At 41.0% G+C, this 19,406-nt stretch overlaps 1 protein-coding gene across 1 annotated transcript in view; it reads right to left on the reverse strand.

Moving 5' to 3' along the window:
- The window catches only part of LOC117477539 (dolichyl-diphosphooligosaccharide--protein glycosyltransferase subunit STT3B), a 72,604-nt gene that overhangs the window by 41,299 nt on the left and 11,899 nt on the right, over window positions 1-19,406 (reverse strand). The window lies entirely within an intron of this gene.

A 19,406-nucleotide genomic window follows, 5' to 3' on the forward strand; every position in this document is an offset into this window, starting at 1 on the left:
TCCCAGCAAACATGCCTGGATTCACACTGTAGCTGTGGTGAGCCGAGAGGGTTGGAACACTGTCAAGCTGCAGAAGAGCTGACACCGTAAAGAAGACTGCTGCCAGTGCTCTGCACACCTTCCTCGCTGCACAGCTCATTAATGTAGGTTGCTTCCTAATATGTTCAGAGGGCCATATACCTCATGTAAGACACCTCATGCATATAGACCTTATAGCAAGGCAGAGCAGTTTGCTAACGGACAATTAGCTGTTCTGGCCGTATAGCAGAGAGGACAGGCGATCATCTAGCAGGCTAATCAGCTCTTTTACACACAAGAGAGGTTCTTTTATTAGGACTCTATTAAGAGTCAAATATCTATAGTGAAGAGAGATAGAAAGGTTACAGTGAGGAACTGAAAATTATATTCAATTGCTCACATTCACATACATCTTAAAATACATGTAGTAACCCAAATGCACAATTGTGTATAACAAACTGCACATTTCATACAACATGTAATGTGTAAATATTTGTATAGATTACTAAGCGGATCTGTATTAAAGTGCACAAGAAGACAATCAAAATCAAGTACCAGATTTCTTTATCATGGACATGAAATAGTTAATACAATAAATCGGTACAATAAATAATTGGATCTGCACCTGAATCCAGAGCTGTACCAAAATGTTATTAATTGTTCCCTTGGCCTATGACCCAAGAGTGCTTAACATTTCACAGGAATCTCATGACAGAGCAAATAAATGCCAGGGTCATTGTGGCAATTAAGGCTAAGTTAATCATGGGCTGGAAAGAAACAAACAAAAAGAGGTACGCGAGAAACACAGGCCTGTCTACAGCCCCAGAGCAAATCAACAGCATTTCACTTCCATCTTCTCAACAGCTTGAGATTCAGTGGGCAGTAGTGCGCGTGTGTGTGTGTCTCTGTGCTAGGGAGATGCAACAGCAGAGTTGTTGCAAAGCTGCTGGAGTGTGCACCACTACTCTCATGAACAGACAGTGTGCTGGCGTGAGGTGCGACTCATTAATCATCACACGGTGCGCGGAGCTCTACCTTCCTTCACATCGCACCTGAAGCCAGAGCTCTCCTCGCTCATGCAGAGCCCCCCCCCCCCCCCCATGTCAGCCCTTGTTTCCAGAATGAGCGTGCAGTTGCAAGACATTAGTCATTTTAACACCAAATGCTGAAACCGTGTGTCTTGTTTTCAACTTGAGCACCATGCATCCTAAAAGATCCAACTTTTACAATAACTGACTCCGCTGTAAACAACCCAACAACTGTGTGTCTGACATGCATGTCAAAAAGTGTTTTAAATTCTGAAGCAGTCAAGTTCAACAGAAATGATAACTTGACCTGAAAACCCACACAATTCAATGAGATGTTCTCTATTGATTGTCCAGGAATAGAAAGCAATCTTTGAAGAGAGTGATTTTTCAATGTCTTTATAAAAAGTAGTTACTCAATGGGAGCAACATGATTGTAAATTAGATGTGCAATATTGTCTATCCCTTGAATCAAATTAAAGGGGAAATAAAAAATAAAAAGGTTAAAAATAGGCATTATTCCTGTTGGGTGATCTAGGAATTATATTGAGTAGCTGTCATGTCAATTATATCATATCACTCAACGACCTTAGGACAAGGGCACTGAACTTGGTAACAACACAGCCTATGACAAACACACATTATTTTCCATCTGAGAGTCACACAGAAGAGAATACACTCCCAGCTTTGTTGTATCTCAGTTGTTGTATTCTTATTCATTCAATCTTTTCCATCGGAGCTTAGTACTTCCATCCACCAAGGCTTATTTTACTGCATGCAATACATACATACAATCTGCAGTGGCCAACAACACTGTTCTTTAAAATCAGCGTGTGGTCTGGCCATATACCGTTCTTCCATTCTGTGAGACTATTTTCGTAAATACAAGGGTTTGCAAAGAAACATAACGTTACAAATGTGCAGAGCCAGCGGTGTGTGAGATTTCTACCACAGCGGGACTCTGAATGCAGGTGGAGCTGGTCGAACACTTTTGCCTCATTGTTCTGCAGCTGTCAAACCAGCGAAGCAGAACCACAACCAATTCAAAGAAAGCATTGTAAAAGACAACTTTGCGCTCTGCCAAGCCATATTCACGAAACCCATTTTCCAATGATCTCTGGGACAGTCGGGCGGAGTGCTTTATCTTTGCCCTTGTCACTTTGATGGGGCAGGTAATGTAGCTCTTCCAGGCACATTAGCAATTTAATGCATAGCTGCCAATATGGTCTCAGGCCACAGAGCACATGATGACTAGTGATTCCACTGCAACATTTCCAAGCACCAGCAAATGAGCAACACATTTTAATACCAGAAAAAAATTAATTGGATGGATAGCTAGGGGGGACGAATGGGGAAAAAGGGCCCCCATATCAACCCCTCAGATCATATCTCAAATCAAAAATTTAAATTAAGAGTGGCATATTGTGCACTCTAGATCGCACTGGGCCCCCTGCAGGCATCGTAATTATTTTTAATCAAGGTCCGTTTCACTGATTACCAGTTTCCTGTTGAGACAGGGTCATCATCATCAGCATGACTAAGTGGGCTTCATTGCTGTTTATAAGCCAGTAATGCCTCATTCAGTATCGACTACATAATCAGATCCATCATTGGCTATTTCCCCACTGGTTGGCGATATGGTGAATGTCTAAATAGACTTTTGGTAGCAGGGGTGTAATCACCACCTTGACAAATGAGGCACCTCTGTCAAACTCTGTATGGTTAACAAACAAATGAGAAACTGATTGAGGACTCGGAAGACAAGTTAGCAGACGCAACAAAAGCATCACACAAGAAGACAGCCATCAGGGGGCCATGTTTGACCAATGGCGAGGTGTTATTTTCTTCTCAATTGTAATAGTGTCAGCCTTGGGGGAATAATGAAAAGGAGCAGAACAAATGACATTTTTAAAGGGTTTGCCATTTAAGAAGGGGTCCTTGATGGATCAGGTCAATATCACTATATCAGGTACAAACACACAATTAAAGTAAGGCTAATGCAAAGAATACTTGTTAAATATATATCAAAAGGATATTTCTGTGGGAAGGGAAAATTGATATAAGTAATAACGTATGAAAGACAGCATGACCAAAACAAAAACCAAGCTACAACTAACCTCACTGTTTATTAGGCAGTGAAGTGTAGCGGTAGTAGCTAGTAGATTCAGGGTCTATTTATGGGACATTATAGCAAACCAACATCACATCGGAAAAGCACAGTCTATTCCACGACACCAGCTGTAGATGTGCTTCTCTGATTAGTTTCCTAGAGAAGCCTTTTACTGTTTTTCATAACTTGAACAGGATTACAGCTTTGCACTTTACAGAATTGTACCTGATATAATCCCCAAATAGGATTTCTGTGTTGGATTACCTGACAATTGCAGGATAGTAAATTATCATTACATTGCACACTTTCTCATCTTGCCCCAAAAACCAACACCTCCAGGCTGGCAGTAAGGGTCACAAAGCTTTAATAGTGCCGAGTGTTCTGCATGCCTGCCATCATCTGGCAAGGTGAGGCATCCTGGCGTATCGTGTAGCGGCTGTATCACTTTAATCGAAGGGTGGTGTGTGTCTGACTGTGTTCCTGCTTGTTCATTGACCCAGTCAGGTAATTGCATTCTGGGGATGTGTGAAGGCAATATTGTGCACACGGTACAAGACATCACCTAGTTAATCTGAAATTAAATATAGGATGTAATTACTAGCCTGACAGTTTACGCAGTAGGTTCAATACGGCCCTGTCTCAGTTGATGTAGAATTGTTTATTGAAATATGAGCAGCAAGAACACACCAACAGTATCAGTGGGAGATACATCCCAAACATTCAGTTATTATTTTGTCACTTCCAAATATTCTGAACAGGCAAAACAAGATAATTCTTACATTACATTACATGTCACTTGTTAGACGCTTTTATCCAAAGCGACCTACATACTCAATACTGGGGGCAATCCCCACAGGAGCAATTTGGGGTGAAGTGTCTTGCCCAGGGACACAATGACATGCTGACCGCAGTGGGACTCGAACTTGCTATCCCCCAAGTCCAGCACACTATTCCACTGAGCCACAGCCAATCTCAATTGGTGAACACGCAGTTAGTATTCTTCCAAGTGAATCAGAGCTCTTCTTTGAGATAAAGAGGTCCAGAAAGAGACATTTATTTTCTAATGCCTCTGAAAATAACTCCACCCAACAGATTTTACAATATTAAACATTCTCCACATGCTTGGAGGAAGCTGATAAAAGGTTCCAATTTTGCTCTCTAGAAACAGCCATGGCTGTTTTGAAATCATGTTATGGGTAACAATAATTTCAGTGGTCACATATTTTTAGTAGACAATTATTTCCTATGGCAACAAAGTGTTTGGACAATATTTGTTGTTGTATTCAAATTAAGCCAATTTGGCAAAAAAAAAGGTACTTAGTGGGAAGGTGAGAGCCTGGCAAAAACATCCAACAAACATTTCAACACTGGATTTTCAAATTGTATTTGGACCGGTGCTTGGCTTTGGATTTACACAAAAAAGTAGCCCTAATCTAAGCTTTTCTGAATGAACCAGGTGGCAAGGGTAACACAAGCAGATGGTTTCTGTTTTAGTTCTTTGGTCGGGTGTAAGATCATCATGTCAATATGCAAAGAGTATTATTCAAAACTAATGCCTGTTGGGAGTGGACTAATGAATAAAAGTTTAAAAATGAGATGCATCTCGGGCTAAAAGAACATAATGGCATAAATATTGATTGCCAGAGGGAAAATATTTCATGACACATCACTGTGCTCCACCTTTAACTCTGCATACCCGACAGACACACAACAGCCATAAACTGGCATTGTTTATCTGCTCCAGCCTCACATTTTGACAGCCTAGATAAAGAAGAGGTCCACGTAAAGCTGTTGGGGTTTTAAAAAAGGCTGTTGTGAGCAGAGTTATTACATTCTGAAATGGGGTAGAGTCAGATAAAGACGTGTCTTTGCCTAGGAGCTATTCTGTGAATGTGTCAATGAGTGTACTAGCACCAGAGTAAAGAAGCCTGTGGATTGAAGTTTGTTCAGGAATGTCCTTCTTTGTTTTAAAATACTCACTCTTATTCAAAGGCAATTAGCCAATGAGCTCTACATTTTACTGACACCAGATTTTTGGAAAGCAGAGTCACTGCTATTGACATCCTAATGATCTTTTCTCACAGTCACACACACTCTTATTCACACCTGTATGAGAAGAGGTTAGCAATATCTATCACAATGACACAGACTTTAAATGGCCTGTGGGTCTAATGGAACAATCAATCTAGAATTAGGCTATTTTCTTAGCCAAGCTAGACAAGATGCTTACGCAAGCTATAATCAGACAAAGAGAGGTGCTGAATAATTGATGATCCAAACAGGGCATATAATGCACAGTTATTAGGTATGCAGTTGTAGTAGCCCGAAAAAAGAATAAGGCAGAAGCAAGAATGCGAAAAAAGGGTTTATGTCCCTCCGATGTTGCTGAGAGCACATGGCCAGACACGACTGGAGAAGTTGCTAAAAGATGATATGTGCTTGCTTTTCTTTGTTTTGTACCATTAAACAAATGAATTGTTGCCGCTTACTAATGATGGGCCAGGAGTGATTATCACATGAAATGTAGGTGGAGCTTTTTAAAAAGATGCAACAAATACTGTTTTTATAAACTGGTCTTCAAAATACAAAAAACAAAAACATATTTGGCATTATCTTTGTCATTGAATTTAATGCATGATCAATTAAATTAGGTTAATGAAAACCCTACTTTCGGTCATCTTATACCAATGGCAGGGATAATTCAGATTATTAATGCTGTATCAATTTAAGTACACCCATAGTTGTAGGTCTACAGAGCACAGCCATACTGTTGCAATTAAAAGGAAAACCCTAAGATACTGGCTCTACTGGAAACTGCATTATAGTGGTTGCTCGGCAGCAAATGACAAAACTTTAAAACGATATGTACAAAACTTGGAAGAAAGAGAAAATGGGGAGTATTTAATCTTCTTGCATTAGGTGGAGTCGTGCTGCACCCAGCTAAGGGCAAAGGGCAGGGGAGGTCTATTAGGTACACCGAATCGTTTCACACTCCAACAGCTTCCTACATTTTGAAATAAACAACTACAAGCAGATTACTGATCTAAACAAAGGAGTCGCTCAGTGTGATCGAACTGCTTGCCATGATAGGGTGATGAAGAACAATGTGCCTGGTAACTGAGTCCAAGGAGGACAACTGAGATGCTCTTACAACAGAAACACTCCCACTTCCTACATAGGATTTACAGCCAAGTATATATTTGAGAAATAACCTTGGTTAACTGTGCCGTGTGCAACCTTGCCTGAGGAAACACTCCGCACTGCCTATTCATATTGCAGTCATAACTAATGTATGATTTACGTCAGAGTAAAAACACAAAGAGTAATACACAGCAGCTAAATGTAGGATTGATCGAATGTATATTTATTGTGTTAGTAATGCAGTGGGGGACGTGCATTTAGAAAGGAAAGAAGCAAGTGTCTCTGACTTTATATGTAAATGGAGGTGGGCAAAACATAAAATAGTACACCACAAACTCGCTCCTGAGAATTTGACATGTCCTTTCCAGCCGTACAAGAATTAAACATGGCAGGTACTGACTTTTCACAAAGGTGTGTTTCATTCATTATTCAGAGTGCAAATAATTATTTCTCACAATATGTTAAAGAGCATGGAGGGAGACCGTTAAGCTCTGAAATAGATGCTGTAATAACAAAAAGGGACTAAACTGAGATTGGGGAGGCAAGCATTAAAGGCAGGGGTCAAGAGATAATCAGCATTTGCAAAAACTATAGGCAGACGTGCAGGGAATTCATAAATGACAAAACCATTAGGCCACTGTGCTGTGGGTGTTCAATAACACTATACAGAGGTGGCCATGTGGTATACAATTAACCAACTGGAGCTAGGTTAGTATTGATTAGTAATTACAGAAGATTGATGAGAATCTGATCCACAACAAGTATCGGTTCAACACCACAGCAATTACTGTGCAGAATGCATGCTCAGGCGAGATGGGGGTATGAGTATAACAAGATGAGGCAGCCTTCCTAACACCCTTATACCGTATTAAGTACATGGTGTGCAAAATGTAAACTACAACTTGGCTTAAAGAGAAGGTTTGACTGCTGTTACCTTGATCTGTCTTTAATTAGCTCCCATCATACTTTTGAAATTTCAATGCGTGATTGAAGGAACGCAGCTGAATGTCAGTCGGTGTTCAAAACAAACTGATCGTCTTTTAAAAGGATTAAGCCTCTCTTGGTGTGGGCTGTAATACTGAGCATTCCCCAAAAGGCTTAGCTTCCCAGCTCACGAGAATGTCCCAAAATGAACCTCAACAGGACATGAAATTTGTACAAAGCCGTAGTTACATAAGTAAAGCTTTCTCACATGAATCCCACAAAGGATGGTCAAAAATAAATGATAAACGTACTTACAGAAATACATTCTCATGCTAATTTACTAAACGTATTTGGGTCATCTTTGTGTTCACCTCAGTAAAAGGCAAGATTCAGAAGTAGGTTGCTGTTGACTGTTCTACTTGCAACTGAAATATCATATACCACAACAACTAATAGTATAGTTTCATCTAGCTTTAAGCATGTACACAAGCACACATTACAGTAACAACCCCAAAAAATAATGTCAGCAGTTTACCAATTGATGAATATTTCACTTGAAGCCCGTCTCCATCTGTCAGGGTCTCAAATTCTGGACTCTGAAAATCCGGTGTGATGAATATATTGGGCTGACAATAAATGAGCGGACTTTAATAGTAACAGATGTTTCTGTGACGGTCTCTGCACACTACATGGACGCCAGATGGAAAATTAGAAGTGTGGTTCTTAGCGCTGGAGATTAGGAGTGTGCTCAGAGATGAGTGCCACTAACTGCAATGTGGAAACCGTGGGTGGCTACAACATGGATCAATGTTATATAGCGGTTACCCCATACTATGTAAATGTAGAGAAAAACACACCCGAGGGGTTCACACTGTAAATTCCAAAAACCTATAATAATTCCATCTAAAAACAGCCTGAAAGCCATTGAAAAGCTGCAAGTCCACAGCACTTTACTAAGCCAATATCGAATGCCTACCACTGAGAGAGCAAACTGAAGCAGCTCCATGGTAAACCTGTGAAAAGGGGTTCTACACAGGCAGGTGACAACAGGGAGACCCTTTCATGTATACATGTTTACATTAGCCTTGGCCTTTTAAAAGTGGAGGTGATGATTTTCACTGTTGAACTAATTTATGGGTAAACGTATAATGAAAAATGGATACAATTAAAAATTGCTGCAGGCAAAAGCGGTATCCAGATCCCACTAAATGCTAAATTACCGTTAACAGAAACCAACATCATCAAATATGCTCATCTGCATGCTTAGCTTAATATAAAACACCCCAAACCCAGACGACCTAAAGACATAAGAGAGAAATAAAGTCAAATATGATTTTTGTCACTGAACTTTAAATGCCGTGTCGTTGTCAGGCAAGCTTCGACTCCTAAAAGGGGCAATAATAATTGTTTTATAACAATGCATTAAAGGAAAATGTGAAAGGTATACGACATTGTGCAAGGGGACGGTCGAAGTGATGAACCTAAAGAGATGAATCATCATCTCTTGTCTTTATAGCGCTTTATAGTGTGTTAAAAGGTGACTATGAAGTTAGCAGATTGGCGCAACACATTTCTCGGTGTGTGCTATTGACAGAGAAAGGCAAACTATCCGAGTTCTCCTCCTGCAAAAACTGTTGTACTTCCTGCTTCTTATTTGAAATGTTCATACCGTCTCATGTCTAAACTCTTTGTTAAATGCTGCAGGGGGGGGGGGGCAAAAGGTGAAGCTTCACACAGTCCAGGATTTAATATGGTGTTTAACATCTACAGAACAGGAGTAAATCAGTTAGTAGGCAAGAAGGGGGTTAAGAAATGTGACGTTTCCCAACAGCACATAGTCACTGAATTTGAAACTGCAGTATGTGATTCAAAGGGAGTGGATGAAAGGCACTCCAATTCCACATTTAGCCAAGGAGTCCACTGGGGCAGAGGCTTCTCTTTTATCAAAACCCACTGTAACCATCGACCAAAAATAGGGAACGCACTGGGAGAGCCAGGCAGGAACAGCTGGCCGCAGTGAATTCCAGAGATAGGGAGTAATTACTGGCACACGGAGAGCTTTGCTGTCATAACGGGCGGCTAATCAATTGGATACCACAAAAACAAACACTAAGGACAAACAGCAGCAACAATTACAGGGCTAATCATCGCATGTCGAGATCTCTATTAAAGAACTCTGAACGCTTCATGTTTGGATAAAATAACAGCACCCTGAGGTTTCTAGAGTAAATATTGACATAGTGTAATGAGGGAGTCAATTAACATACATGTACAACAAGTATGTACTTGTACACACCCTTAAAATAGTCTTATCATGGATGTAAAGCAACAAAACTGCAAGGCTGTAGTGCTTACAGCGACCAGCCCCTTTTAGGGCTACACACAAACTTAAATCCCCTCACTGTGAGGCTCTAGGCTGAAAATCCTGCAGTAAGGGTAAACTGAGGGCAGCATCCCACTGCCATCTACTGCTTACAAATCAACGTATCTCCATCCAAACATCCACCTGCTGTGGCAAAGCGATGAACAGGGAGAGAAGCTCGAGTAAGACACTACAATGGCTAAAGGTTAGACCATTAACCTGGATGTTAAAAACACAGCTGTGGACAATAAGGTCTACATCACAATTGGTTCCCATGGACAAAAAGTTGTTATTGTTCTGCCTTTATGCATTATTATTTTTGCTATGAGCTGTACAGTCACTCAGAGACAGGCGAGAAAGCTGGTAAGACACTTGCGCCTCATTGGCTTACACATCGAAGCAAGGCGCTTAATAACACTCCAGTCAAAAAGATTCTGAGCACTTTACACCACCCCGCTCTGCAAACTCAACAATCATTAATACAGTGCACCTACATCATAACACAAGTTATTGCTGCCCCAAAGCTGCCATATCTGCATGAATGGGCTTGCCATAGTGGTTCCGAAATCCTGAGGGGTCGAAATTTACTGCCAGGGCTGAGTAATTATACACTGTCTCCTGTACCACTGTGGTCCCTTCATCATTATTTCACAACACATGGCTGCCTCTGCTGTTTCATATTCTATGGCTGTGAGATAATGGAAGAGAACAGGGGGGAGTGCTTCTCTCCTGCTCTCTTTTCCTACAGTGGTGACAAAACAATGTTTCATTCTTCCACAGGGGAGTCTTTCTGGGGATGTAAACTCCCAAATCTCACAGCCTCTTCAGTGCACAGAGAGCAGTGACACATGAAGTCTGTGTTTCCTGCTGTAGCTGTCCAACCCACTAGCTAGCTTGCATGCAAATGAAGTGATGGTGTTAACACCAGCAAAAAGCTGCTTACCCAAGTTGTGGCTTTCAGGTAAAGACACTTCATCTTTTTTTACTTTGCCAACATATTTCTGGCAAAGATAAAAGGGCCTTTTTGTAATAAAACTAAAAACACTTAACCTACACACTAGGGATGTCCCGATCACCTTTTTTTGCTCCCGATCCGATTCCGATCATTTGATTTTGACAATCTGCCGATACCGATTTTTCCCGATCCGATCTTTATGCAATGCATTAAGAGGAAAAAAAAGGTAACGGATAACGGCTGGTCATCCAACGCGATGAATTCAGCTATCTTGGCTGTTCTTTTTTTGGCCTTTTCACTGTTCTGGGGTAGTTTCTCTTTCCTTTTAAAAGTCTCTGAAAGTGTCGGTTGTTTCAGTGCCGTTACCTGAGTGGCCGCTGTGTACTCGTCGTGTTGTTGTTGGTGGTGTTTGTATTAGATTGGTCATGTTGAACGTAGCTCTGTTCTTTCCACCACGCGGAACCTCCACCTTGCAAACATTGCATCTGGCTGTTACACTGCCTTCGCTTTCAATTTTATAATACTTCCAAACTCCTGACATTTTCTCTGTCCCGACTCCCGAGTCACCAGCTGAACGTAGCCTCTTGTTAGCTTACTGCTACTATTAGACACTGCGCCCACTCTGTTGCCAGATTTGAGAGAAATAAGCAACCAGGTCTATGAAAACAAGCCCAAAAGAAGCAACACATACATGATGTTGTGTAATTTTAACCCAAAACTAAGGCCTCAGGATGACTTTAAGACGTGAACATGGTCATTTTTGTTTTGTAACATTAAATAAAATGTATAAAAATATTTTATAAAAAAAAAAAAAAAAAAAAAAGAAAAAAAAAAATCCGATCCCCGATTTTTTTCTCCCGATCCCCGATCACGTGATCGGATCGGGACATCCCTACTACACACCATGTATGCTCTGTTTAACTCAATGCGCATTTAAGGGAGCTAGCTAACCTGTGCTAAAAAAAACTGTGCTAAAGCCAGAACCGGGTCTTTATCAATGAACTAGTTCACTGCATATTATTCTTTTAATGGTTTAGTGTTTATGCACCATAAAAGGGTATGATTATTCATGGCACTTAAGGCCAAGGTTAAGGGTTCATTAACCTAACCCTAATGAAACAAGGCCTGGTTTCATTTCCTTGTTAGGGTCCCTACTCAGTCTTTCTTTCAGCTAGGGCTCCTCAGCTTGAAAAATGTTGAAGCAATAATAGCAACTCCTCCATTATCTCGATGATTAACAGTGCTTGCCAGACAGCCGCCAGAGACAAACAAAAAGGTAACTGCAGACAAATATTAGCCATCTAGCAACACTTTTTAGTCCCTAACCGAGCTAGCAAACCAAAGCACTCTTTAAGATTTCCAGGCCAGGTTAGTTGCTTAGTTATCTGTAGCACATTGAAAGCAACCTAGCTCAGGGATGCAAACACACGTATGGTGAAAAAAGAGAGAACTATTCGAAGCAGAAAGAAAACTGCGTAATATACCATCTGACAAAGACCTGTGCTATAATGCTTCAATGAACTGGCTATTCTTTATAATATACTCCGATCAATAGGAGACAGAGATGTTAAGTTATAAATAAAGGGTTTTTATTATTATTTACAGCAGGAGTGGGGAATCTTTTTCCTCTCAAGGGCCATTTCACTTTTTACAACATCCTCCGAGGGCCGTACAAATTATTTAACTCAACCTCTGCTTAAAAAAAAATTAAATCACAGCCCACTCATTTGGCCTTTCTTTCATGCTGTGTAGGGATGCTCCGATCGATCGGTCACCGATCGAGATCTGCCGATACTCACTCTCTACCGATCGATCGGTGCTCTCTAAACATGCCGATCGCGAGGGCCGATCGCATGACGTAAAATACATGACACTTCTCTGTGCGCGGCAAAACAAGCTCGCCAAAATGGCTTCACCGGTCTGGCATTATTTTAAGGTGTCCGAAAAAGACAGTAAAATAGCGGTATGCAACGTGTGTGAAGCAGAAATCCTGCAGCTCCACCCGCTGTGACGGACCGGTGAGCGGAGCAGAACACACAAGAGTTAGACCTAACACACTTAGCTATTTTATCTACCTCTGGAACAAGCTAAACTAGTTATAAATATGTTTATTCTTCACTGTCGGCCTCACACATTACTGGATCAGCGAGCTGCATGAGACGATACTGACGGGCTGTCAAGAGAGGGAGAGCGGGGGAGAGAGAGGGGGAGAGAGAGGGGGAGAGAGAGAGGGAGAGAGAGGAAAAGAGAGCGCTTGCTCATTTCTCCCGTGGTATTATCCAAAGTGAATGTAAACTTGAATAATATACATAATTTGAATGTAATAATTAAGTTGATTGTTGTTTGTGGAAGCTCCAGTGAATGAGCCCCATTAACTGAGTTTTAAACATCACTTGAAATGGAAGATTTAAAGTGATGTTTAAATCTTCCATTTAGGCCCCGCCCACTCGATCGGATCGGCGATCGGTATCGGCCGATACTGATTCCGGCGATCGGCCCCAAAATTGGCGATCGGAGCATCCCTAATGCTGTGCAAAGAAAAAGCACTCTTTGGTTCTCCAGGAATTACACAAGTCACCCAAATCAGCGTTAAAAAGGCGGGAAGCGCCGAAAAGTGACTAATTTGCATGCTTGCTAGCTGTAAATGTAAAGTTCTTATATAGACACTAAATGTGCATTCTATATTACTTTAATAAACATTGACAGTATGTTTGCATTTGTGTATGCACTATTGAATTATGTTTAGAGAAACAGTGGAGGTTTTGAGACCATACCATTCACACTGAGTCTTTGGACCACAATAACTTCTACTTAAATGTGATTTAACCTGAGTAAACTAGTGTGACAGAGTACATTGCTCAAGCTTACAAAAGATCTTCAGTGATTTGGTTGAGTGACTCTGTGTAAACAACAATTTCAGCAATTAAAGGTGGTTTAATCAGTCCGTTCGATAGACTGATAAACAGTTGAAGGTACTGTTAGGCATTGTAGGTTTTAAAAACAAATCACGTATTACTTTGAAGTCATATTAATTGCCAATTTATACGAATATACACAAAACAGATCAAATACAAGACTGCCTTGAATATCTATTAACATATAGGGTGTCCTTTGTAGAAGACAAAAGGAGATGAGCATAGACAACACGGGCATCATGAGCTCAGAGTATGCAACCCTAAGAGAGCGTGTTTGATGTAGCAGCCCTTAATGATCCACGCCGTCTAATGAGCAGCCATGTTGAATACAGATATTACCATGGGAGGCTTCCCAACTTTGTAATACACTGGAAAAGCTAACCCGTCATAACTGTGACTCTGCATTCATAACGGCACTGAAGAGAAGAGAACATTGATTTGTTTAGCAGGGGGCACAATGGCTGCTGTAATTTCTAGTCGAGGACAGACAATGAGCCTTTCGTTATTTCTCCAATTAAATGTCACCCAAGACATGGTGAAGCTCCCACACTTTAGGGCTTCAGCGCCAAGGATGTAGCTCTCGGCTAAATGTAGAATACTGCAGCTGTATGTGCCGTTCCTCATCACTCAGGCCGAGGCATCCTAAATGCTTCTCAGCCCGGGGATGAGTTTTGTTTTGGGTTTAGGGACAGTGCGGCAAAAGATACAAACTGAGTATTCTGAGATGAAAAATGGTTATGCTGTGTGACATATTTTGGTGTCCTAGCTTGAGAAGCACTGTGACTATGAGAAATCGGTTGCATAATTATCGCTGAGCAGTTGAAAGCAGCTGTAGCAGAGTCAGTTAACTTCAGCTGTTGGCAGCACAGTCCTGCTTGGTGAAACTGAGTCACATGATGATGCACTCAAGCTCCATTCAGGAAAAATAAGTATTGGGCAAAGGTACATTAAAACATTTGCATGATGTGTCAAACTGTAATATTGTAAAGTGTAGTTTTTCGTTTGTAGTTTCACGGTTGTTTGAAGTCTTGATTAGAGAGGGAATAATGACCAGCTTAATTTCCTAACACAAGCACTAAGCAGCTCCATAATTCCTAATTCAAATTACTTATGCATATGTTGTCTTTAATCAAAGCAAATGTTCAAATAAAAATAGTTTAATTCATTTTCTAATCATTCAATAGCGGGCTTTTATACAGTTCCCTCTATGCATGAAAATAAGTCATAACTGATTTATAATTTTTGGCAGTTTACACCGACTTGGGAAAGGATACAATGATCTCTGTTAGTATATTGGTGAAAAACCAAATGCAAAAAAACCAAAGTTAAATTAATTAGCCTGAACTCATTACTATTTAATATATTTATTGTATTGGTACGATGAGATGTTTGGCCAAGATTATCTGGTAGTGGAAATCTTACACTGCTGCAGCCATATGGATACATTTGATGCCTTTCAGTGTGCGTCTCCATTCCCTCTTTTTTTTCCGTCAAGCTTCTACAGTTGCCCTACTGCCTCGGGTTGTCCCTAAAACGTAAAAAGTATTCTCGTCAACATTGATACAACTTACTTAAAAAGGCATGCAGTCAGCACTGCTATGGATTGAACAGTCTGTACCAACTCCATATCGAAAGAAATGTAATCACTTATTCCTCACTGAAAAAACAGTCGCCCTAATCTGACTTTTAAACTTCAGCTATGATCAAAATCAAGCAGCACAAGCACTCACAGATAACGCATCTGTGTGAAATGCACAGCGATAGCATCTTAGTAGAAAACGGGGCTCGGGGCAAAGAGAACACATAAAAGGCAACAACGAGCTCATCCTGAGTGGGAACTCCGCAAAGGCTTCCTCTCGCTCGCTTGTCTGGGTAGCAAATCTCCTAATCCCAGCCAGAGGGGGAAACAGATCCAGCACCATATTACAGGGAGGCTGAAAGACTGGACTGCGGTTCGTTCGCAGCCAAATTCAGCTTTTGTTTAGCAGGCCACATCAAACAGGGCACAACCTTCGCTGTGAGTGCCATAATGACATTACGCCAGCTCTAGCTGCAGCCACTGCAGGTAGGGGGTGGGTGTATGTGTGCACGCTGGATGAAGAGAGAGGCTGATGGAGAAGGACAAAGAGAAAAAAGACGGATGACTCTCTCAGCCTGACTCCCGTTTGAACTGCAGCCCAGAAATGCAGAAGGGGGAATCGTCCCTCTGATTTCCCTCTGCAAGTGAATGATGCTGATGCAGACGGCAAGACTAATGTCAAAAGCTGTACAGCCAGCACTTCTAAAAGAGACATGCACCCCCTATACAGTCAAGGAGAGAGACATCTTAGTGGAACAATGTGAGTATTCATATTTTTCCAATATTCCTAGCTGTAGTAATGACATGGTATAGTAGTATATTCAGTAACACATTGTACCTCCAGCAACAGCTCTGTAGATGAGGCTCATTTACACTGAGTCTGAATGTAATTAAGTTATAACCCCCTCAGCTGGACTACAGCAGACAGACTTGTCCCCAAACATCCCCTCTAAGGCATACACTCCCGGGAAGAACATCTGACTAATGGCCAACTACTGGCCTAAACCATGACCTCATCCAAATGCACACCCATGCACCCGTGCCACATTTATTATTAACAATTGTATTACATGGTCATAAATCAAGGTCTATGTCTGAACAAATGTGGTTAAACCCTACTCGCATACAAAATAAGCACAGTTACAAGTGCTTTAAAAAAAAGAAAATGCAATTGAGCCCCTCTTTGGCTGTAATTTATTTTGCCTGCAGTGGAATGATAACGCACCAGATGGTTACATAGAACCATCTGAGGAGCTGTCATTGGAAACCGTTTGGAAAAGGGCAGGCTCTTTCAAAAGATATACTTGGCAGGGGATTGGATGAACCATCTGTCTATCACCGTCAGTCAGTAGAGAATAGGGCGAACACATCTTCTCAAGTGAGAAAAGCCTTCAGTGGTGTTTGTATCAAAAATAAATAAGAGGTTCAGCTTCAGAAAAAGGTGAACCATGCCCGTCAAAATGAGTGACAACGATGCTTAATTTTTCTAAAAAGCAGTCAAATTGTATTCTTTAAATTGTGTATTAGCATGTTAGCTTGATAATAAACAAATGACCTGTTTTAAAGGTTTTTAAAAAGTCCAATTTGCTGTCGTCAACCTAACACCGAAAAATAGATGACTTCTGGCAGCCAAATCCCACAGGAGATCACATCACTTCATAGAGCCAGATGGCTACAGTGAAAGCATTATCAAAACATTATATTTCTTAACAACCTCACTGACGCACTGACTGACTGTGGGGGGTAAGCAATCAAAGTTGGGATGAAATAGACTCAAACTTGAACGAAACTGCACTGTACAGTGTAAAACACAGCGGGGTTCACATGTCACTTTTGAAGCTACCAGGATGACGGGTGACAGCTTTGCAGGGCTTCTACAAGTTCTTCTTATATTAAAATGAAACTATGGGTGGCTAGGAGGAGCAGATGGGAGTTAGATCACAGTTTGAGAACAAGACTTGCTTGCCATGTTACACGCTCTTGCGGAGAGTACAGAGAACATGTTAAGAAATGAGTGAATAAGAAACCGTAAATGACAGAGGGGAGAGCACCATGTCAGTTAGCATCTTGAATTGAAAAAGTGTGTTTCAAGGTCAAGATAAGCAGTCATGGTCAAATGAAATACTAATGACTGTGGTAATTGCCAAATTGCTGGAGCTATATTGAAAAGGGAAATGTCGGGGAAAAAGTCTGAGGTCACTCATCTCTCCTGAGTGAAATCATATCAACTGCCTAATGATCTCATTCAAATATTCCAATGGAGCTTTGGGAGAATTTCTAATGGTGGTGTACCACCATCAGAGCTGGATTCATTCCTTAAGTGTCGGAAATATCCTCCTTGATCTCACTAACTAGGGTGCACCCTCTAAAAAAGGAGACATGCCTTGAAGGTCACAGGTTGAGATGAAAAACCCTGGGATAGAAGATGAACCCATCACAGGGAACATTTACTTCACAGTATATGTCACATGAAAAGGACTAATGAGGAAAAAGCAGGATGGAAGTACTTAAAAATAAAAATACCACCATTAATAATACATCTATTGAAAGATATGTGGCTTAGACATTTGCATTAAGTTGAAAATTCATTAGATTCCAGAGCAGTGGCTTCATTTGACTATATAGTTTAGTTAAAAAGGTCAAAACCAATCCGGATAAATACCTAAAGCTATATTTTTAATGACACAGAGGAATTTCCAAGGAGCAGGGAGATGCTTTACAAGACATGCACTCTAAAAGAGTACCCTCAAATAAGCATCCATCATCTCATATTTCATGCTACAGGAAGCCCTTCAACAAAGTAGCAGATATTGGTTTTCACTCAAGCACTGCCTCGGTAGAATGGGATAGAAGGGGAAAACCACTCTAACGTGGATGTGACCAAAAAGCTTTTCATGAAAGTGGTTCTTAAGCTGACTTTAAGACTATTGGTACATTCAGTTTTAAAAGGAGGCAGTGACAGCTTAGCATCTAGTGTGGTCAACCAATGCCTTGCTACCGTTTCTCTATCCTCATTCATTTAAAACATCAGCAGAATGTAAAGAGATATGCCTCTTTTCCATTCCTTATGCAGCATTTTGGATTCCTCTCACTGACCTCCTATCTTACTTTATATGGCTCCAAACTAAAAAAAATAGCCACTAATCATGTTTTTGCAGAAATAATTGAAGAGCTTTTAACAACAGACTCCCTTTTATAGTTGGTATTTTTCGGTTGACAAATGGGTATAACAGCAAAATTCATAGCCAGTGGAAGAGAGCATAATCCTTGACGTACACTTTGTCATTTGCCCATATCTGTTCAGACTATTCACATGTGGCTCAAAATGTTTGCCCATGCATGAATCATGTATCAAAAACAAAGCAGTGTGCTTGTGTGCTGTCCAAGTCTGTTCAGAGTGTATACAACCTACATAGACAGTGCATTTCCCCACACAAAATAAGAGAAAGATACAAGGGAAATGTTGGCATCACCATGACATCTGTATGGTGGCTCATGCAGAGAAAAGTATTGCATTTAGACTGCCACACTGCCGCTGTGACTCAATAACAACCGAGTCGAAGAATGCTTGTTTTACATCTCCCCCACCAAGCAAAAACAGTTTGACAAAATGTTGAACAATGGAACCAGGAGCTTCAAAAGAATCGCAGCAAATGACCAGGATACCGGCAGAAGGCAAAGGACAGATGGGGCTTTTACACGGTGAGGCAGTTACTTGCCTCCAATCGTTGCAATGATATGTGAAGGGGCTCAAATATGCATAGTGTATAAGCACTTACCCCCCAACGTGCACAGTCCTAAACTTACTCGCAGTAACCAGTTGTTGCGCGCCAATGTGAGGGCAACTTCAGCCTATAAATCAATTGGGTCAGTCCATCAGGGTCGGGAAATGAAGAAGGCACTCGGAACAATGAATCAGCATTTGTAAAGAAACACCATTTTACTCCTGTGGTGCTACATGTCTCAAGGACACGTTCAATTGAAGAGTTGGATGAGGAGGGGGGGGGGGGGGGGGGGGGGGATATGTCTTTCTTTCAGAATATCTGTTCAGGAGGAGGCCTCATAAAAAGCAAAGCAAGTAGGCAGAGTTGAGTGTCTGCAGGCTGAAATGCTGCAAGATGAGACTACAAGTGGAATTAGAAAACATTTAATACTGACATCATCTTGTTGCATTTGTGAGATATTAAGCCATATGGGCAACAATTATTTCATGGGGGCTGTTTCATCTCGCTTTTAATAAGGAAATGCAGCAATTCCTATAATCATTTACTAGAACTTGAAAGATGAAAGCTTGTTTTTCTTCCCAGAGATGTCTTAAGGCAGAAACAAACAGTTGATCTGCCGGCCTGTACGTGCACTGATGCCTGCCGTGTTGGT

This window comes from Trematomus bernacchii, unplaced genomic scaffold (assembly GCF_902827165.1).
Source record: "Trematomus bernacchii unplaced genomic scaffold, fTreBer1.1, whole genome shotgun sequence".
NCBI lineage: Eukaryota > Metazoa > Chordata > Actinopteri > Perciformes > Nototheniidae > Trematomus > Trematomus bernacchii.